The 23,352-nt window shown below is 38.1% G+C and overlaps 1 protein-coding gene and 1 long non-coding RNA gene across 17 annotated transcripts in view; one reads left to right on the top strand and one right to left on the bottom strand.

Annotated features, from left to right (window-relative positions):
• The window catches only part of LOC149936030 (uncharacterized), a 37,884-nt gene extending 20,263 nt beyond the window's left edge, over positions 1 to 17,621 (top strand). Inside the window, exon 4 of the long non-coding RNA XR_016482319.1 lies at positions 17,520 to 17,621. This is a non-coding gene — a long non-coding RNA (uncharacterized LOC149936030). The remainder of the gene's footprint in view (positions 1 to 17,519) is intronic.
• shot (dystonin-like protein short stop) overlaps positions 1 to 23,352 on the bottom strand; it is a 141,646-nt gene that overhangs the window by 74,875 nt on the left and 43,419 nt on the right. The gene's annotated exons all lie outside the window — the stretch shown is intronic.

Here is a 23,352-nt window from a genome sequence, read left to right as displayed (position 1 = left end):
TTCTGTGTTAACCCGAATGCATTCTTGGCTGTACGCTACGGGACGTCATTTAGGGTGTACAGATAAATCCCTCTATCGCTAGAAGATGGCAAAAAAATCTTTAAAATAAGGAAATATCAGAAATCTTTGAAATATAGTTTCTAAAGGAAAACCAATATCTCTTTTCTAAGCCGTTTAGATAAATTGAAATCTCCGGCTGAGAACACATTTCATCGGTCGTTACGAAACTATAGAAAGAATCAGCCTCGTTGACCCAATCAATAAACCTCTCGAAACCTTTCCCGGAATACAAATCGGAAAAACAATTCTCAAACGGATGCGCCCTTCAATTTCTAACATTCTTTAACTAGGGGAGAATATGCGAAAATAAAAATATAGATTTTCTTAGAAAGGTTTCAACGCGGAGGGAATTCCAACTTGACCCTTCTGAGAACTTTTAATGTAGCGGCCTCGGATGACACATTATTTACTTTTCGGCGCTTCACAAACTTCACATTCCTTTTAGTAACGCGTTTCAAACCACCAAACTAGCCCGCCTCCCCGGAACTTTTGAATAAGCTTATATTACAAAAGAAATTTGACAAAGCTTTCTCTGTGTATAAATTGTTACTTGTATCAAGAATGTATTTATTTGTACTTAGGGAGAATGACGAAGTTCGCGGGCACCATGGTCTAGGTTTCCCTTAGCACGAGAGAAGGGGACGGAAAAACGTCATCCGCGTGTATTTCAATCGAGTCGGATGACGTAAGATTAAGTGACCCAATGGCATACCGGAGCGGTTTGATTGACTTTTAAGGGGAGGAGCGTACTTGGAGACCGTGAAGGGAATTGCCGGAGAAACCCTAAAAATTATGCCCAAATTCTTTATATAAAGAAATACATTATTGCCCGTACCATTTAAAATTATACAGTCAGTCACTCAGTTGACATTGGGACAGTTAAAATAGAAAAGGGGCGCCAATAGAGTTAAGAAAATTAATAACATAGGGATAAAACTTTTAAGAATCTCTCAACTCCGCGGCGCCTTACCTCTATACCTCTCTCGTGTAAGAAGTTGGCAAGAAAACAGACAGGATTTTTTTTAATGTTCTCTAAAAACTGGGGAAAAGTAAAAATGGCAAATATCAAAGGTGAAATGTTTTCCTTATGAGAAACAGGGTTAAGTTATTAAACAAACTAGTTGCGAGGCTATTCGTAAAGATGTCAAACTTATCTTTTCCAAAGCCATTCGGGAATTTTTTCTTTTTCTTCATGTTAAAATAAATTAGATTTTTAATATTACAACTACGCCCGAGGTTTCGGAGGTTGCGCGTGGTAAATTGGAAATTACTCTATCCGCGAAGTATACCATTAAACGATAACAATTACCATAGATTACAAAATTTCCCAAATTGTATTAAAACGTAATTAATTAAGAAACCAAAAAATTAATTTAAACATCCTACAACGTTTAGTTTCGGAGATTATATAAGCGATATCTAACTAGTACGATACGTTATACTTACAAAGGCCTTGATTTTAATAAAAAAAATTAAATATTGATAGATTAAATTCAAAACTTTAAATAATTATATTTAATTGCCTTCAATATAGTCGGCATCGACGCCTTTTAATCAAGATGAGGGTTTTAACGTAATGGGGGGAGTTTTACAAATACATTTTAAACGAAGATCAAACATTGGTTTGGCATTGACGATTTCTTCTTTGCTTCTTCGAGGAAAGATTTTCCTTGGGCAAGGTCAAGATCAAAATCGTGATACTCGCCAAAAATTTAAAGTTTAAAAAAAATATATATATAAACACTTTGAGACGATGTACGAAACCAACCAATAGGAAAAGGGCAAGTCGTTTAAACTCCAATTTGCATAGTAATAATTGAAAAGGCGGGACTAAACGAAGACTCGAAAACATAAAACCCAAAATAAAAAGAGTTAAAATTTAGCGACGAAAATAAGATCGACCGAGAAATATTTGTAAATACGAGTCGAGTCGACTTCAAGGTCAAGTTTCAAAGATCTCATAATCAAAGACGATGTATAATGACACTTCAAAAAATAGCGCGATTGATTTAGAATCGTGAGATTATAATCGTTAACGAGTTTAGGCGAGGTTGATAGAAAACAGCCATTTAAATCAATCGACGAATTGGCTCTGAGCGAAATACATTCACGCGATTCGAGGAACGATTAGGAGGCGAAACCTCACGACGTTCGGAAAAAGGAGAAATTAAATCTTTCATTTTCCTCTCATTTTTATATTGAAATATACGCGGGGTAAGTAACGCCATCTGACGAAGCGATAAAAACGGAAATTTTACCACCTCAAACTGCGAAACCACAATTGGAATTTAAAATTGCGCAAAAGGCGGCTTATCTCCGAATATGATAAAATGGAACACTTTCCAAAAAGTGAAGGCGCGTTTTCTTTTAGATAAGTCAAAAAAGATCGTTGTTGAAGTGAGTAGGTTACGGGTTTCTCGTTTAAAACTTGCGAAACGACGTCGTGTAGGTACGCGCTTTCCAGAAAGACAACCTAAATAGTCCTCTGGAGAACGCGGGGCCCACCAAATATTGCGCCACGAAGAAGGGTAGAGTCCTGAGACTTCAATAGGCAGCGTTGGTAGAGCGCATTGAGGACAACTAGATAAACAATCTCTCCAGTGTTTATGGCCAGTGAAATAAAAGCATTAGAAAATGAGAAGAAAAATGTCGAGGAGTTAAGAGTGAGATCCCCCCTGTGCCACGAAGTCTTGTCGGTTGCTGAAGGACGAGTCATCTATCAACCACAATGCAACCCCCTTTTATTAAATCCAATAGAATGGAGTTACGTTGTCAAAGGTCACTCACGTTTTATGAAAAAGATTAGCGAAGTCAATGGGTTGAAGATCAAAAGACAATATCCCGACTGTAACAAAAACCAGTATGCATTTCTTATAGCTTCCGACTTTTGAATTACTAACTGGATAAAGTGGTAGAGATTCTTTTTTGCAAACACACCAAAACAGGGTGGTCCGATTTTAACCAAAGGATTTTAAAAAATATATTGATTTAAATCACTTATTACTATGTATATATGAAAATGTACAAATATTGTTGCTGTTACAAAGCAAATTCAGAGAAAAGTAATTACAAGTACTAAATCAATTTAATTCAGATTAAATGTTTCGCATTACCAACGCATGCAAATTATCATTAACGTTTCGGAGGAAAAAGAGGCATAAATCGTGTAAAAAAATCAATGTAAATCAAGAACAATTACAGTTTTACTTTTTTATTGTTATTTTGCGTGTAAACTTTGGACGGAAACTAGCGCATATCAGTAGTCACTATAGAATTATTTCTAGACTGGCAAAAGGAAACAAGATGATTATTATTATTTTGACAGTCAGGGTTGGCTGATTTAAATCAATGATTTTTTTAAATCATTGATTTAAATCAATTTTTATATAGTATATTTGAAAAAGAAAAAAATTGTCAATTGCTATAATTTAGGCTTAAATGTTATCTTTCTTGTACTTCCCCACAATGTTGCATTGGATTCTACCTGTGGCTGGGGATAACGCCGATTTTTTTTTTGGTAAAGTACCAAAATTAAAAACTTCTATATGATTAGTAGCTTAAATTGAATAAATTCATTATACATATATATATAGATTAAGTCTTTAAAAATTAAAACATTTGTTTTAGATAAAATTATGATACTAAATTATATTAAACTTTGAAATTTTAATTAAAATAAAATAAAATCCATAAAAATCAATAAAAATCCTATTTAAATAAAAAAAATCGATTTATTAATTTTTTTTAAATCGAAAAATTGCCAACCCTGTTTTGACTTCATGGTAACGTAATATTGGTGGCGTTTCAATAGTCGTCTCCGAATTATACCAAATTCTAAATAAAGTTCATTACGTCTCTTCCAATACTAATAAAACTTATAATTATAATCTATTAGAGCGATAAAAGTTAACGTAATGTAATTTTTTAAGGCACTGGATGAAGTCATATTCGGATCGTACCATTAGGGGTGGGTGAAGAGAGTTATATCAACCACCCTCTAGCGTCGATAATTAATACAATCAATCATGAGACGTCACTTCTGGTGAAAGAGCGCTGGTAGCCAGCGGATTAGGCCAGAAACTTGTTTGGAATACGCTGTGGCTTTCCTATACGCGAATGTGCCACAAATTGTTAATTCCAAGCATGAACTACGGCTAGGAATCGAGATAACTAGGAATTAGAACGCGTGAAAACAGAGTAATAAGCGAATAGTGGTTTTCGAAATATATAAAAATAAAATATAGAAAGCGGATAAGGCCCAATGACCCGCAACGAAAAAGGCTGGAGGAAATAAAATAGTTTTAGTTTCGGAAAAATATATATCATCTTCGCGGTTTTACGAAATGTGATAAATAGAAACCGCCCAAATTAGATAAATAATATCGAGAGTATTAACGGACTATACAGGTATTACCAAATTGGGAAACCTTTAATGGGCGTTTTTTTAGACAATAGGTCTTATTTTAGTACAAACAAATTGCATAGCTACGCAATTTACTCACGTATGTAGTTTTAATCTAACCGGGTCTGCAGATAAAGTCGTACGAAAAACTTCTACCACATTTGATAAGATATTGAATTAGTGAGTCATAAAACTAAAATATATATTTTCCTTTACAACAGTTCGTAGGAAATGTATCGATTATATGACAGCTAGAGATAACGCTTATAAGAATGACAATTGAAAGAAAATAAACGTTGTATTATACAGGGCGTTTCAAACGGTTATGCAAAAGTTTGAAGGAGTTGTAGGGGTGAGTTGAGAAGTATGCCTGTTTTTCCCCATTTTCCTACGATGAGTTAAAAGAGCGCCAGAGAGCTTCAAAGTGTGGCCTACTAGCCCCTGGAAGTAGACTGCAACTAGCGCGAAACCGGCAGCAGGGAAATGCGATTTCAGGAGTACGATGAATTTGCGAGAAATCGCGGTCCATCACGACTTTAAATACTGTTTAAGTTTACTTGCTTACACTGGTTACCTCGATTTGTTTACAAAGTCCTTTTTTACTTATCACACGAACCAAAACCCTAATGTTCGCGTTTCCCTGTTGCTTGGTTTTGGGCTTGTTGCAGCCTACTTCCAGGGGCTAGTAGACAACACTTTGAAGCTCTCTGGCGCTCTTTTTACTCATAGTAGAAAAATGGGGATAAAGTATGCACACCCTTTTGAAACCCCCTGTATAATGGTATAAAATTAGGTGTTAATAGAAACCTGACCTTCGAAAATTATCGCGTGGCACACCTAACCATTCAACACCTAGTAAAATTAAACTCTAAACCGTAAATATAACAGGCGCCGTTTATATTTAAAAAAAAAGGTCGACAGGATTAGGCCATTATAAAAATGGATAGCGGCGAGTGGAATCTTTATGGCCAGATAAAAATGATGGTTGTAATAAAGAATAAGAGTCTTAGAAGGCGCGAACGGTCGCCGAGATGGCGTTTCCTTGCGCTCGCGAAGACAGTAACATTCCAGATGGCGCCGATAATAAAGCAGTATAAATGATTATAACGAAAATAATGAGGGACTTTCGAGGTTTCGTTCTAATATAAACACGAGTCTGCCCCTTCTAAGTGTCCTCGACGACCTTTATTGGATTGAATCAAGGTACTATAAGCTGACACTATATTCGAAGGCGAGGGTGGGGGTTCAGAATACAGAATGGGGTTTCCCGGTGACTGAGGGGTAATGCGAGTACGTCACTGCGGAATACATTTTTAATCCAACGAAACGTGGAGAGGATTCCGAATCCCTTTCAAACAGTTTTCTTTTAAACGAAATTATAGACCAAATAATCGCGCTTTTTGCGGGGCAAAGAGCGACATCTGGTGTATTTCGACCGAGGAGCTCGCGCGGCGATGAAATTTTAATCCGGTCCTCTTGTGACGAAAATGATTATTGGACAGTTTTGTCATCTCGAAATCTGGAAAAGGAGTAGATCCATTCCGTCGTTTTCTGACATTTTAAGTGACGTATGACGTCACCGTGGACGAATTGCAGAATCTGCCATTTTTGGTGAATTATTTCGATTAAAAATAGCTTAAGATATCGTTCACCGCGAGGGATCTTTGGCCTTTTCAAGCGGCTAAGTCGAGAAGTTAACGTAGATGCTAGATTTTGGTCTGCTTAGCATTTGGAAATTGGAAATCCAGCAGCTAAGAGGTTTCTAGAGTCGATCGCTAGGTGGCTTTATATTAAATGAAGGGGTCTCTTTTTGCGTCCTAACCACGCCACAATTTTGTTTTAAAACAGTTCATTTCAGACTTTTTCTTTTAGAAGGGGTTAATTGCAATTTTTATAACAACACCGTTAAGTGGAAGAGGGTGTAAAAAAATAAGTAGTAAGGGCTATAGCACCCGTGTCGAATTGGATACGGGGAAAACCGCTAAACTGCCATAAACAAAACCGTTTAAAACATGGCCAACTACAAAGTTGAAATTTAAACTCACAATTTAAGTCAATCAAAGGCGGTGTAGCGGTTGCGCAGACTAATCACGCATTTTTTACCATCATAGTCTAAGCGTATTATAAGCACTCAACCAATTGGTTCTCCCACTCCGAAACTCGACCAAAAAAAGGGTTTTTTACGATCTGAAGTAGTTGAACTAATAATAATAATAATACTAATATAAAGACGTGGGGGCGAGGAGGGAGTTCCTTCAACTTAGCCGCGTTTTCAGAAAGGGAACGGGTGAGAAGAAGGGTACAATGAACTGGCATAGAGTTCTACCCTTGACCTTCGCGGCGATCTCTTCTCCTTTTCAAAATTGAAAGATGTCAAGATTCCGCAATCAGATTTCCCAGGGCCACCAGGCGTCTTATTTACGGCTGCCTTCGCTGGCTGCACGGTTCGCGAGATTTAATAACTTATTAACACATTCCCTTCGCTTCCTTCAAAGGCCTCGGATACCATATCGTTGAATTGAAAATCCGATCCGCCTGAGCGACTGAATAGAAAGTGAAGAAGTACGCCCTCAGCGGGAACCAAAAGGTTCGATGTATCGCTCCCGATTTATTTATTGCCAATCCCATGGAAGCGTCTTCTAATCGATTTTTGTATTCTTTTAGAAGGAATTCCATTTTAAAAGGAAAACGAATTAAAGGACAAAAACCGAGATTTTTAATTGGGGTAATAGAGCCTTCTCCCTTTTGCGTAGAAATCGGCGGAACAAATAAATTAACCGGCAAAATTTCGATAAATCATAAACATTTTAGTTAACTGTTTATTTATGAACATTTTATACGAATAAACAACGATTTAACATGCAAAATAATGGGTTTTTTTCTGATAGTTTTTGGATAATTGTCGGTTATGAATAAAAATAAATAATTGGATAATTTTTTATTCAAACGTCGATCTCTACTTTTGCGTATATATTGTGTATTTTCTTTTATCAAACAGATGTTTAGTTAAATATATTAATGAGACACCGAAACCTTACTCGTTTATCGGTAAATGTTATGATAACAAAGGTACACTTATCCGGCAAAACTGCAAACCTAGTTATTTGGTTTAAATCTGTAGACATTACCGCGAAACGGTACTCATTTTTAGGTCAAATCTTTAAGCAAACAATTGAATATAGTGAAATAACGACATCTGATTATTTAAATATTCCATTTAAAATGATGCTTTATTTTTAAATATCCTATTTTCAGGTTGTTTACCTTAGCTATATACGAAAGACTGACCATACAAAATACCAACCAAAACAGATTTTTAACATTAGCGAAGGGTTTATAGATAGGAATTTATAGAATTATCTATTTGGACGAGGGGAAAAAATCAATACAACAACATAAGAATTACGTATATTGGTATCTATAAGTATCTAGGCTCATATCTAGAGACAGAATTAAGTTGCCCAAGAAGAGCTTTTTCCGAATTACTTGATTTCAGCAGCGAGAAAGCGTTTCTGACCAAAATCGATTGGTTTCGAAAATAGCGTTTTTACAAAGTGCTTTCTCATCACGGTCCCAACAGAGAAAGCGAAAAATCGGACAACCGCGAAAAAAGCGAACTACATTTACCACAATCCAACAAAAAGAACAACCTTAAGCCATCAGAGCGAGCTTCGATAGATACGAATGCGACGAGCAAAAAAGAGGTCAAAGCAAAGATACCCAACTCGCGTATACAGGGACCGTTTGCCGCGAAGGGCAAACACACTCCGGATAACCCCTAAGACCACACTAGAGACGCGGCTTAGACGGCACCAGAGTTCCAAAGGCGTAAGCTTCACCTTCCAACCGGCCTTAAACACACAGTCAACCGAAAGGATAAAAAATCAAAATTACCAAACGCGAAATAAGACAGGATTTCGGCCCACCCAAATAGTCGTCGACGAAATAGGGCCGAGTGGGTAGCCGACCAAAATATATATCCGGAATCGAAAAATGTTTCACGTTTCGGAGCTTACGCGAGCGGATAAAAGTAGCGGTTTCGTATCTCGCGACGCGAGTCAACTTAGTCAAGTGGCAGGATAGAAACACTAAACTCGAGATTTCAATGTCAGAAATGTCGTCGAAAATACGAAAGAATGGTTCGGATTGAATTACGTTGCGAAACAACGGATTGGGTATCTTCGTAAATATTTCGCTCACTACGCGAGAATAATAAGGGGGAAATGAAGTGCAGAAACCGCGCCACTTTCAAAAATAGCACTTGAAATTTCAAGAGCGTCAAACTCGAGAATGCGCCATGTTCGAAAGCGACACGAACTTATGGACGCTTAACTCGGCGAAAATCTTAATGCTCAATATACAGGGATTTCCCCTCAAATAGTTTTAGCTATTCTAGCCTATTTTTTGAAGTGTAATGATTTTTCTTTATTAATAATACAGTAACTGTTCTTATATTCCCAGCTTTGACCAACTATGGGAAAGTCTCTAAAAATGTAGGATAGTGACTTATTGGGTCACTTTGGACGGAATTTCCAAGTCTAGACAGTACACAAATATAAAGCTAATTGTCTACAGTATTTTTTCTTACTCTTTAGTAGAAAACACGGCACGTTTGGAGTCATTAAAATAATGACTGATAATTGATGCTAGTCCCACAAAGTCAAAATACGCTAGGAAAGTTCTCGACTTTTTGGAAAGCAACGCGAAAAAATACGACTAAAAATGAACCTTTTTCTTAGAAAAAAAAATGGTTTATGAAATTCATTTCACGTCGGGTAACTCGATATTTTGGCTAAAGGAGACACGAAACCAGTTAAAATTGGGTTTAATTTCAGCGCGAACACTATCAGATAACGTACGATCATCGTATTAAACTGGGGTGAATATCTAAACAGTTATAAAACACGAGTAAAAATCTAGCACTAATAAACAAGAAAGAAGCTAGTCGAAATTTAAGTGTATAAGAGTGGAATAATATTTTAGCGAGTATTTCCCGCCTTCGGGGCTTACATACTTCTAATTAGGGGGTTTAGTTCGGGACCATTTGCACCCGTACGCGTAAATATGGTGGATTCTCTCGTTACTAATGAGAACTGGCGAATCTGACACCCAAGGCGTAATAACTACAATGATTTATACTGGTGTACAGTCTGCAACCTTTCATTCCGAAGCCGAGTCATCCAAGACGGTTGACCTTCGATCTCGCCAGTCCGATAATCTTTTACACGTATCAAATTAAAGCGAATACTTTCGCAAACGACGGCCGTAACGACGCGAGAGGACAAAGGTCGAGTAGAATATTATATCTTCCTAGTTAGCGACGCTAGTAAAAAGCGGCCTACGCCTTCGTCTTTCGAAACAAAGTCAGTCAAGCTCAACCGCGAAGTACGCCACTATGTCCCACTATGTAGAGAAAGTTCAAATATCCATTCAAACAGGTGTCGCGTAGTGTTTTCTTTAAGACGTCGTGATTTGCATTAAAAGGAAACGTAATATCGCTATATTACGAATAAATTGTCGATGAATAACAAGCTATAACGGAAACGTCCGAGATTTTTGTCGCTAAGAAGCTGTCACCAACGGCTTATTTCCGGTACACTCTTAAAGGTTCCGTGTGAAAATGAAGACGTTCCCCATTCAAAACGAAATAGATACGATCGCCCGGGATCGTTCAAGCTAAACTCTTGTATAATTACATTTTACGTGACCCGTCTTGAAGAAGCCAAAGATAAAAGATCTTCTCAGTATTACTAACAATTTATAAATGTTATTATTATTAAGAAAATAAAATTTAAATAAATTAATAAAAGTTATTAAAATAAATACGAAATTTTTAATAGTTTAGTTAATTAAGATTGATTGATTTAAGTGACGTTAAAAATGTTTAAAAATCATTGATCAAAATCACAATGTATGGATGAAATGGAGGAAAAAATAGAGTCTAAGACATTTCCAATTATGTAAGTAAGTTTACTACTTAAATGTATGTAAGATTTAATTTAATTTTAGATTAACTGTTAGAAAGTATAGATCAACTACCCTGGAAAAAAAGGCCCCAATTATTCAAAAATAAATAAATAAAAAATAGATTGATTTGATATTTATAAAAAAAAAAATCATAAAGGGCCATTCCTGGTTGAAATTAAATTTTAACTTAGTACATAAACAAAATATAATATAAAACAAATAATAAAAAGTCAGATTGTCACTTCCCGCATTAGAGAGCGCGACTAACTTACAAAACGACAAAGAAGAGAGGAGAAAATGTGCAAGCCGCGAAATACATCAGGGTTTTTTTATTCTAAAAATAGCGCGGCGCTCGGTGCATTCCGCAAACAAATGGCAGCGCCTATAAAGAGGAAAACAAAAGTTCCCGTCACAGAATGCGCCAAAAGGAGAAGGAAATTTACCATCTCCATGGAGAAAAAACATTCAGACTGTACCCCTATTTCCAGCATCTTCTCAACTACACGGTATAAAGTATTCGCTTTGTAAAAGAGTGTAGCGGTAGAGCGTCGTTCTCGAAGCGTGGCAAAGAGGAAGAAAGAGGCTCAGCCGTTTCCATATATTTTTCGGTTAATTCTTTTTTCGTGATCCGAAAGCGCATCGGCGGTTTCCGCTTCATTTCGCGCCGGAAATTCCATCGAGGGAAAGAGTTTTTTTTTTGGCCCAATATTTTCCTCTTTAATTTTAAAGTTTAGACTATCGGATGGATATACGCTTAAGGAGACAACGCCCAGACGGGATGATCGAGTATGTCGGTCACCCGTCCCGCAGCCCCAGCCCACCCTAACCCTCCGCCACCCACGAGCTCGCTGATGATACCCTAATGGTGTCCTCCAAAATCCTTCATCTACGCCCCGATGCGCAAACGACTGTAGGCAAACGTGAACCTTTAGGAGATTTCCAACGTTTCGTCGGTTTCCAATCTAATTGATGAACTCGCTTATCTAGGTTAAATAGTCTACTTTAATACCCCAATGACGGATAATGCTAAAATTGGAAATAAGACGTAGTTTCAATACGATCCGATGGAGGTCGCCACTTGGAGCTAGCGAGGGAGTCGAAGAACCGTATTAAGCCAAAGAATAGACAGATTAAGCCAGCACCAAAGGTACGTCTACACTCCTTCAAATTTCCCCGTACACGTTTTCGGGTGCTCACTTAACCTCTCTTAATATACGCTACCCAGGAATGGAAAGTAGGACCTTATGACCTCGGTTGACCAAAGAACTTCCGGTAAATAAAATCAAAGGAACCGGAAACGAGACAATCAACCCCCGGGCTACCTCCCGCGTTTAGTCCCAAACATTTTCCCTTAGAGAGGAAGATACAGTTTCCATTCCCGGAGTGTATATTCTTCGGATTTAGCGAAAGGACGCGATTAACGATGATAAACGACTTGGGTAGAAGCTACAGAAAGCGTGAAAGTAGGGCCATACCATACGCGTCAGATGGCTGCTGGATAAAAATAGGGCGCATCACGATTGCGGGGAAGCGGGCAATGACGAGAGAAAGAATGCAAAATCACGCGTCATTCGCAACGAGAAGGAGAAGATTTGTAAGAGAATATATAAGTAACTGAACGCTATAAATAAAATCACGGGCGTGGAAGATGCCTGGACGCAATCACGGCGTATAGTCGAGGGCGAGGAGCGGTCGACGGGCCAAAGATAGCGGCGAGGCGTCTCCATCGTCACCCCGCCTTCGCCCCCGTTGTCGAGTGTCTCTCGCTCCGCTGGGACGAGTGTCCGCGATGAGTGAAGATGAGAGAGTGCTCGTAATTCTCGTCCAGAAAGAGCGAGACTGACAACAGCCGCTGTTGGTGTCTCGTCTACTCGGGTTCCTGTACAGTTTCTCTCGCTCCATTAGATAGCTTCGTATTTTGCCAGCCGCCAAATACGGAAATATAGCGACCAGTTACGGCGCCGCGTTTGTTTATATTTGATTAGAAAAACAGCAGCGAGAGAGACGCCGTATACTAGCCCAAACAGGATGGATACTCGCGTTTTGACGCGCGCTCTTATCGCCAGAGACGTAAACTGTCAAATGTCGGGAGTTCAAAAAATGCCATTTCCTATCCCGCGTTAACATCCCGCGCGAAAGAGAAACAAAAGCTTTTTAACTCCAAGTCTGGAAGTGTAAAGAGTATTTTCGTCAGTTTTAAAAGAGATCCGTAATTTTATTTCACGAAGTACTCAAAGATCGTTAGATTTTTATCCGCGTTTTAAAATCATTTGTGGGAGAATGAGGTCGGCATTTTTTTAAAGTAATATATACGTCATCAGTTTCGAAATTAAAGTTCCTTCAACTCGAGCCCACAGTCGTATCGTTCATTAGATTATTTCTAACGTAAACACCGCGAAACGACCACCGAGACTGGGCGAGGACGGGTCCTCGTCTGGCATTAGCGAAAAGCGCTTCGTCATTTAAGCGGATGGTCCATTGGCTCGGCCCTCCCACGAGAGACCAACGATTCCCCAAACCGCGCGTCGACAAACGAACCTCTTGTCAACTACCAACCGAAAGGTTCCGAACCATTAACTTAATTATGAAACGTTACCAACGAACGCAGACGCGAAAATTACATCGTATTAATTCGAGTCTAAAAACATTATTACTTTCCGTCGCCATGTTTAGTAGAATATTTGTCTTCCCTATTTCTAGGCTATTTTAGTGGGCGACGTACGACGGCCCACGTTGAGACGAGAAAGGGTTCAAAATCTTCTTCGCCAATCGAGAGAGAGAGAGACCTTAGCGTTTTGGCAGCGGGCCCTCGTCAAGGTATAATATAGGTTAAGGCAATCAATATCTGAGACGAGCGTTTTCGCATCGCCCGAGAGACTAGATCTTGGCAGAAGCGTTTGATCCCGGATTTCGACGTTCGGAGAGACGCGTTCTTCAGTTAATTAGAAAAGTAGGATCCCAGTTAGGCCTAAATTAAATCCGACGTCGTTGGAATTCCGTAATAAAGCGCGAGCCATTCGTCTCCCCTCTTTCCGGTTGGTCAATTAAAAGGTGTATTTCCGTTACTTTCCCTTCGTAGCTAGTCGGCCGTAAACAAGGAAGATAGACGTACAATTAGTTCGGGCCGTTCAAAATTGAGTTTCATACTATACTAAACTACACACAAGATGCGTATTAAAGGCTAACACGCGCTACAATTTGTAATTAGCGCCAGACACGCTTAGCTCCCGTTAACCCTGGCGGCAGAAATGCGCAAGTTCATACTCCAGGGTTCGTACAAAATTTCAGGAATTAAATTCCCTGACATTTCCAGGTTTTGTAGAATAATTGAATGGTTTGAGGTAAAATCTTTAAAAATATTTATTATGTATTTTTAATACATCTTTCAAAAATTTATTTGATTGATTTTTTTGGGTCATTTTTTAAAACAAAAATGGGATTTGTTCTTTATTTTATCCAAAAATTGTTACAACGTTACCCCAAAAATGTTCCAATTTACCCAAACTTGATGAAATTTACTTAAATGTGGTCCAAATTACCCATTTCCTGATTTTAAATTTTTTTATGAAACCGAGAAAATCCGAAGTTTTTTTAAATGGAGATTTTTGTTTTAAGTGGTCAAAAGATTTTCGGTTGCCATGGAAAATGTAATGGGTAGTATACAACGTCACCTTTTGGGTAATTTCATATCTCATATAAGGTCTACATTACGGCCGACTCTGAACAAAATCGGCAATAAACACCTCGGGTACTTTCCTTGTCAGTCAAACCCGCTCTACGGTATAGTATGAAAGTAGTTTTCCTCAAGTTTAGGGAGTGAGTTGTTTAGCAGAATCTTCCATCGCGCTAGAGGGAATTTTACACAAGCCGGTAGGAATAGAAGCTCCTAAAAGTAAATGAACCGCGCTCCAAGCGGCAAAAACGTGAAATTCGTTGATCCATCATCGAACGCTTTACTTCAAACGGGCCATTATATTAACAAATCAATTAAAGCGTCAGCTGATTATTTGTAATTGTAAATAAATATGGTGTTTCTGCAGGATATTGGAAATATTTTCGATAGAGTCATTTAAAAAATTCCTGATAACGTGGCGAATTCGATAAATGCTTGAGTGACTGACATATGAGAAAACGAACCGTCAGTTAGGTGTCAGCGGATATCGCACTTAAAAATATTGATTACATTTTCCCGATATGCAAATATACATTAGATGGATAAAATTAAATTGAAACGCGGTCGAGAATTATCAATATCAACCTTTCGTTCAATCAATGGGGATTAAAATTCCACAATATCTGAGAAAAGTGCTTAGTATTCGGATAAAAAACAAAGCTCTTCAACGTGGATGGTAGCATTTAGACAAATTCTTCGGTCGCTCGAAAATGTAATGATAAACCAAGGCGATGGGTTTAAAGGTACGTCTAAAGTTACCACGCACGTTTCGCGAGAGAAATTAAAATCGTGAGGGGAGTTGGCGGTATAATTAATTTTAATATTTTTTTTACAATATGGTTTAAAGCATGGCCAGCCCTACACACCCTAGATTTGGAAAATCTTGCCCGTTTTCCCAGAAATTCACCGGTTCGTAATTAAAACACTCAACCCTATAATTAGTCGGTAACCTCGGCACGTACGAAGCCTAGACATTATATTTGGAAGCATTGTTTAGTCGGGACTCTTCGGTAAATTCAAAGCCAGAAGGGGAGCGAGGTTTACACCGACCGCGGAAGTTCCCAGGAACACCCACTGAATATTTATTGTAAGTTTTGCCGTTTTGTACGCGTGAAATAAAACCGCTTAAAAAGGTAGCAGCCGAGATTCACACCTCTCCTTTTCCAACGATACACCATTCTAAATTCGGATGAGAAAGACCTACGCTGGGTTGGCAAAAAAATCGGAAACAAAAAATATCACGATTTATACGATATTTATCCGATTATTTCAAAAATAAGAAATCGGCGCCTTTTTAAGCGCATTTAAGTACGAAATTGTCCGATGTTAGCCGTCAAATTTCGATGTGGAGTAAACCGATACTTTTGCTTCTCCCTATAAATAAAAATGACACTTTGAACTCTTATCCCTCACTCTGAAATGATATTAATTACATAGAAAACAACTTAAACTTTGATAAAATTCAAATTGGTATAGTTGTAAATATAAACGGGGTTGGCCGATTTAAATCAAATTGATTTTCAATCAAGTTATTTTTTTTAAAAATCACTGATTTAAATCACACAATTTATTTCAATGGGGGGGTAAAAACTGGCCAATAATGGGTTCTAAAAAATTTAAATACAAAATCAATAAATTTAAAAAATCTGATTCAAATAAAAAAAATCAGAAATTAAACTCGTACTGCAAAATCCAGCTGAAACATGTGTCGCAAACTTCATTTAATTTATTTTTATTTGATAATTATCATATTTTTTCGTCGGATAATTATTGATAATTATCATGATAATTGCATCGATAATTATCGACCAACCCTGGACCTACGCTGTTTAGCTTGTCACTTGTCCAAATAAGTATTGATTCTCCTTTTACTCATAAGATATTAGCCAAACACTATTTACGACCCCAAGACTCGTAAATTTAAAAATGCTTATATCGTATCTTGCCGTTATAAAAACCGTAAAATAAATATGAAAGTAATAAAAATTTCGAGACGAGGACTTAGCTACAATGACAAAATAAACGCGATTTTGAACGATAAAACTCGGTGGTTTAATACAGGGCCGCATCCAATTGCAGGCGTAATGCATTTCATTAGATTTATATTTTGTGATAAGGCTGATATAAATAAGCCTCATATAAAACTCTTTACTGCAACGTTGGAATTACAAACGTTCTGACAAACTTAAACGTTAAATTATAATTATAACAATTACTACTATATTACTTTAATATAATGTTCGAATTTAAATTCTACGATTTTTTACATTATCTTAAAACTCTTGATTTTAAAAATAATCGTTGTAAGACAGTTTTCTAACGTTCAATGCTAAGAAAATCTAAAAATTCGAAAAAAGTTATAAATAGTAACTAATTTTGAGAAAAGTGACTTTTAGTGACAAAGGTTTAAAAAAACGTGATTTTAAGTGAGAAAAGCGACTCAGTATCAGGCCTGTAATAAAGAAAAAATTTATTTAATTTTTTTTTTACATTTAATATAAATGAAACTGCGCCATTGTCAGCTAGAGAAGACACGAATGGTCTTTTTTTTCCTAACGGAAACGACGATTTATAACCGAATTTTTTGAGGTCGGAAATGGGAGAAAATAAGAATAATTATACCGTTCTAACGGGCCCATCTTTCATAGCAGCGGCGGTAGGGATCCGAAAACGTATCTTTCTCCTTCGACAAATATTATTTCTGCCCCTTCTTCGGCAGAGAAGATAAGTGCGGTATAGGCGCAAGGTGAAGAATGGAGACTTTAAAGGAGCGAACGAAGCGTGAAACCGTTGACAAAGCAGCCGCTCTTTCATACAGACATCTCTCCCGTGGTAACAGACCAAATGAAAAAAAGCCTCTACTAATTACGTCGAAGACGGTTTTATCTTAACCATTACGCCGGGTTTACTTAACCTTTGAAGGGGGATTCTATTCAACAATTCACCACTGACGTTTCGTTTGAGTTTCGGGAACAGACTTGACTCTCACACTAACTCTAGGTTGAAGTATACCGGTAACGTAACAGTTCCGAAGAAAGATACCGCCGACACTGGGTAAGAATGAAGAATGGGCGCCTTTTCATTTTATTTTCTTACCGCGAGAAAAACCGACGCCACCCTTTTCGTGATTAAGACTTCGACTGTTTGCACGCGATCCTACTCTTCTAAAACACTCTTCCCAAGAAAGGTTGATACAAATAACATTATCTATTAGTATAAGTTTCTCTGTTAACCTTCATATATTCTTGGTATAAGTTTTAGAAAGATTTAAAGCAAGCGTGACAAATAACACGGTATCTTTTTTAATTAGCTATTATTATAATTTCCAGAAGGATTGAAAGCAAGCGCGCTCATAGACGCAATGATAGAAATAGCATGATGCATATTACAATTTCCCACGAATATCTCAATTTTTAGATAAGCCAAACAGGAATTAACCATAGACAAACATACGTCGAGGACGGCCTCCTTGCCATTCAATCCGGAGACGTCATTAAAACAATTACCAGGAAGGACAACCTATATTGACAATGACAATTCTTCAAGAATTTCAAAACAATACGATTTCAAAAAAGAGCTTTCACTTTCCATTGTTTCCTATGCGAGTGTCAAGGTCACAATTTCACTCAAAAAACAGCAACGTGTAATGTAAACACTATACGAATTCAGTGAGTAAAAGCGAGAGGGACAGTAGCGTAGCGAGAATATTTAGGGCCTGGGACAAAACACCCAAATTTGCGCCCCCCCCCCCCCCGCAGTTATATACCTGGTTTTCAAACGAGACCTTATCTTTATTAATATAATTATTAAACTATTAAAATTTAATTGTTATAATACAGATTATAGCCTAGGCAGTCGTCCCTTTGACGCCCCCCTAACCACCGTCTCCCGGGGCGGCTGCCCCCCTCACTAAGCCACTGGCGAGGGACGAAGCCGAACAAAAGAGAACAAATTGAGAAATATTGGCAAAACTCGACGCGGAATAGGTGAACGGATACTTCAAAAAGAGACAGGATAAATGAACGAGCAATTTAAAAAAAAAAAGGTAGAAAAAGTTCCGAAATTTGGGCGGGGAATTTCCCTTAAATGTAGAATCGTGCTGCTCCCTAATATCGGTGCGCCCCATCGGCCAAGCCTCGCAGCAACAACAGCGGCGGTTCCGCGGAAAGATCAGAAACTGATACACCTTCCGCGTTAATTTCCCTTCGTAATACGAACGCCACCTCGAGCACCTATTTTATTCCTCAAAATTTGTAGCGAAAATCTTAATTCTTCCCAAGTTTATACGTTTACATAAACTAAACTCTTGGGAGGTGAAAATTACCCCGAAAAAGCGTGACTTTGGAGAGAAACAAATTGCGCCCATAAGAGTGGCTACCTTACCCTATCGATGTCGAGATAAACGATGAATTAAACGCTATTATTTAGGATGAAAAACGTCGTGGGAATTATTGCTACGTTTAAGACGGATTTTACGAGGCCTTAAATTATCTTATCTTTAATCCCGACCAAAGAGAGGGGGCGGGACTGTAAAAATGACTGGGGTCCGTGCAGCCTAGTGTTCGTACGGGGTCAAAATAAAGTCGGGGTCGGGGTGGGTCTAACCCCGCGAAAAACAAGTCGGGGTCGGGGTCGGGGTTGGAAAATTCTTTGTATTTATTAAGAATAGAAAAATTATCAAAATACCCCAATTTTACTGGTTAAGATTAGATAGTGTATCTTGTGTAAGCCAGCCTCTGAGCCTAGGGACTATTAGTAATCGTCTTAGTCGATAGCTACGCCGCAAAATTTTCGTTTTGAAAACGAAAACATAGGAGAGAGTTGGCCTTTTTCGATCTATCGAAATCTGGCAGCCTTGCCTGCCTTCCGGCCTGTATCTCCATACCGAAAATGGCCGACGATTACGCCGCCGAAAATATTTTACAAAACTGATCGGCGGCATTTTTGACCGTTATTTTGAATTATCGACTAGGACTATAGTAAAAATAGATAAGATAGGTAGATTTTAAAATAGAGGTCTATAGCTTAGGCATTGTAATTGTTTAAATAAGTTGTTTTATAAATACACAAGTTATTTACAAACGTTGTAACTCCACACTCCTTAGCTGAGACTGAGAGAGTTCGAAACAACGGCAATTATGAAACTAAAACTTATACGTCAACGGCATAGCCGAAGGTCATTCGGATCATTCTATTGTCGCCCACGAAAAAAGGGGAGAGAAGGAACCTATCTATTTTATATTTTTAGGATTTTAGCGGGGTGCGTAGGCGCGAAAATTTAAAATTACACTACGAAAGCATAACCCCGAAAAATGGAAAACTCCGACTTGATTTGCGACAGGCGGGGTCGGGGTCGGGGTCGGGGTCGGGGTCGGGGACAAAAGTCGGGGATCCCCGACTTTCGGGGTCGGGGTCGGGGTCCCCGTACGAACACTAGTGCAGCCTGTGGGCCTGTTTGGAGATCTGAAACCAGTGGCGTAACTAGGCCAATGCCTTGAGGCCCCCGTTATATATCGAGGCCCCCGTTATTTATCGAGGCCCCCGTTATTTATTGAGTGAGCTATCAGTGGCACAAGTATAGAAGGGGGCCCATTTTACCATTTTGTATTGGGGCCCACGTTATTTATTGAGGCTCACGTTATTTATTGAGTGAGCTATCAGTGGCACAAGTATAGAAGGGGGCCCATTTTCCCATTTTGTATTAGGGCCCAATTATTCTAGCTACACTACTGCCGGAAAGTATTATAGTCATCTTTAATAATAACGGTTCTTGGTGCCCGAAATTGTTTTACCATGACCCGGGCCAGCAGTAATAACGGCTCTGCCATATATTTCATCAACTTAAAACACAAATAATAAAACATAATATATTTTAAATCAATTTAAATCAGACTTTGTAACGTGTTAAATTATTCTATTTACTGAGTTCGTATTACAGAATATTCGATTTCACCAAGAGTGGCAACACTTTCTAAATAAAACTTCTTTCTGGCGCCGAAGAAACCCCGTTTGCAACTACTGACAAAATAAAATACAAAATAGGAAGTAGAATCTCGCTCGTTGTTTGGCTTTTTTTTTCATTCTTTAAAAAGGGAGGAATGCTCTCGCCGAGAGACGATGGTGACTCAAAGAAATAAAGACTGGTGTTCCTTTTCATGGGAAATATTGCAGAAGAGAGGAGCCGGACTTTTGATAATCGAGCGTCTTATAGAGATATAATGCCAACGTCATGGCCTTTGCCAAATATTTTTAACGATTATGAGCCATTCAAAAGTTTAAAGAACCCTCGAATCTAGAATGGACGCGGTTTAAAATTCTTCCCGGATGAGATAAGTCTATAGTTAACGCGGAAAGTACCCCCCAGAACACTCGCTGTATTACGGTATTATTGGCTCACCCACTCAAAATACGAAAGCTTACGTTCCATCAAAAATAAAATAACGCGATAGACATTATTATTTCTTTTAAATATTTTTACATATTTTGATAAATATAGAAAAAGGAATTCATTGAAAAGAATGAATATTGTTCGGGATTTTTCTTACGGAATAATTTGGACGAAGGTTATAACATTCGCTATTTAAAGGATATTAGGAAAGTTTATGGTAAAAATATATTTACAAATATTAGCGAAGATTATAGTCGAAATTGCGGGCTGTAATGTCGCTATTTTGGTAAATAATTCCGGTTGGAATCCATTTAATTTGAATCCCATTATAGCCTTTTATAACGGAATATTAAAGGGAATATAACCTGCAAATAAATCTTTATGGAAGACCCCTTCAATTTTTAAAATTTCCACGTACAGTGGCGCCAAATTTTTTTAAAGCCAAAGGCAAGAGCGACCAGAGCTGCGAACGTTGGTGTTCCACACCAAACGCCTGAGGTTATATTCCCTTTAAGGCTTTTATCAAACAGAGCTGGCACATTATTTTTTCCCTGACCTTTTTAACGACAAAATTAGACCATTTGTAAATTAATAGTTTAATATAAAGGTGACGCTTCAAGTTATGTTTTAATTAAAAGATTTTCACGCAACATTACAAACATTTAAAATAATCACGATAAATGTCAATTCCCAGAATATTTACAAATTCTTAAAATTCCTCGACATTTAAAGGGAATATAACCTCAGGCGTTTGGTGTGGAACACCAACGTTTGCAGGTTATATTCCCTTTAAACACCTATTTCTAAATTATGTCTATCAAATATTTGAGGATAGAAATATCAGCTTATTGCAATTTTTATTTTATTACTTCAATTAAAAAAGCGCTATGACACATAACCTCGCTATGTTTCTGCTAAAAAATTATAATTATTACACTCGAGAGTATTCTTTAAGTATGAAAGTACTAAACCGGATTCATAAAGTCATCAAGTTTATCAACGAAACAAGCGTCATACGGCGGATGACGTGCTCGGTTTAATACCTAGAATTCTATTAATGGCATCTGACAATAAGTTAGTTGAACCTCGCGACCATTTGTCGCGGCGCAGTCGCGCGTTTCACGCTCAATTCTCTTATTTTATTATTATTATTATTAAGATGTCAGACGCGAAATTAAACGGGGCTTACGAGTAAAGGGGGTGAAACGCGCCACTAAAATAAGCGGCGGCTGAGTACAGTCTGGGCGCTAGCGTACCGAATATCGAACGACCACCTCGCCACTAAGAACAATAGGCAAACTGTACCCTCCATCCCCGGCTTCAATAACTGCGCCAGGAGATGAGGGAAGGCGTCGGAGGCGACACCCACGCCGGGCCATCTGGGAGCCTGCACGAGCCGCGGAAATTCGACATAAAAGAAAAGAAGGTTTTTTCTTCATCTTATAACTCGCCGGCTAATAAGTTATTAGGCGACCGTGACACTGATGTAGCCGAGCTCTATAATTTCTAATCCCAAGTACATTCTACCCCAACGCCACCAGAAAAATAATAGGGCGAAGAAAAGCTTAAAGTTCAACACCATTTCCCCTTAGTACGACCGCAGTCCGTACCCCCTCGCTCGGAGATTCTGCATCCTTGGCACCGGGTGAAAACTTTAAGAGAGAGCTCTCCGGGGTTGCTCCCAGTATGCAAAGTATGGCCAAAAATATTTACTTGACAAGTTTAAAGAATGCCGAGAGCGTGCGCGCGAGAGGGGCGAATATTCGCGTCTGGCCAGTTTTAGAAAAGAGAGCGGCTCTCCTCTGCCATGTTTGTGTTTTGGTAAGCGCCGAAAATATGCGCGGCTCCCTCCTTCCTCCCTTTGGTTCCCAGAACGCTCCGAACGAGGCGCCTAGAATCTGATTTAGAAAATCAAAGAGGGTCCGTTTACGAGAGAAATGTACAGGCCCCGTACAGACTTATCACGGTGCGCCGGACAAAAAAAATAAAATTCCTCAAAGGGAAAAAAATTAGTTTTTTTTTAATTTATAGGTTTATGCGGGACACAATTTACTCATGTATGATAATGAAGGACTACAATTTCTCAGAAAGTGGCGAATATTAGCCGAGGTATGACTATTATTCGCAGCACAAACTATAATCTAGATGGCGCTGCGATTATAGCTAAATTTGAGAAAATTCCAAAAGCCTCTTGGGTGTTAAAAGCGTCTGCTTATACACAACATTCAAGTTTCACCGCAACCAAAAGAGGGCGTAGCGATAGTTTTCGGTTGCAAATTATGCCGCTAAATATTTCGGAAACATACTAAAACTCAAACTTAAAGGATAGGTTTAAAAAACGGGATTTTATAGGATAGGTTTAAAGATACGGCATTTTATAGCATAGGTTTAAAGATACGGAATTTTATAGTATAGAGTGAAAGATACGGAATTTTATAGTAAAGAGTGAAAGATACGGAATTTTATAGTATAGAGTGAAAGATACGGAATTTTATAGTATAGAGTGAAAGATACGGAATTTTATAGTATAGAGTGAAAGATACGGAATTTTATAGTATAGAGTGAAAGATACGGAATTTTATAGTATAGAGTGAAAGATACGGAATTTTATAGTATAGAGTGAAAGATACGGAATTTTATAGTATAGAGTGAAAGATACGGAATTTTATAGTATAGAGTGAAAGATACGGAATTTTATAGTGTAGAGTGAAAGATACGGAATTTTATAGTGTAGAGTGAAAGATACGGAATTTTATAGTGTAGAGTGAAAGATACGGAATTTTATAGTGTAGAGTGAAAGATACGGAATTTTATAGTGTAGAGTGAAAGATACGGAATTTTATAGTGTAGAGTGAAAGATAC

This window comes from Leiobunum rupestre, chromosome 7 (assembly GCF_980474605.1).
Source record: "Leiobunum rupestre chromosome 7, qqLeiRupe1.1.hap1, whole genome shotgun sequence".
Classification (NCBI taxonomy): domain Eukaryota; kingdom Metazoa; phylum Arthropoda; class Arachnida; order Opiliones; family Sclerosomatidae; genus Leiobunum; species Leiobunum rupestre.
The sequence above is the reverse complement of the archived record's forward strand: the minus strand, read 5'-3'. Positions and strand labels throughout refer to the sequence as shown.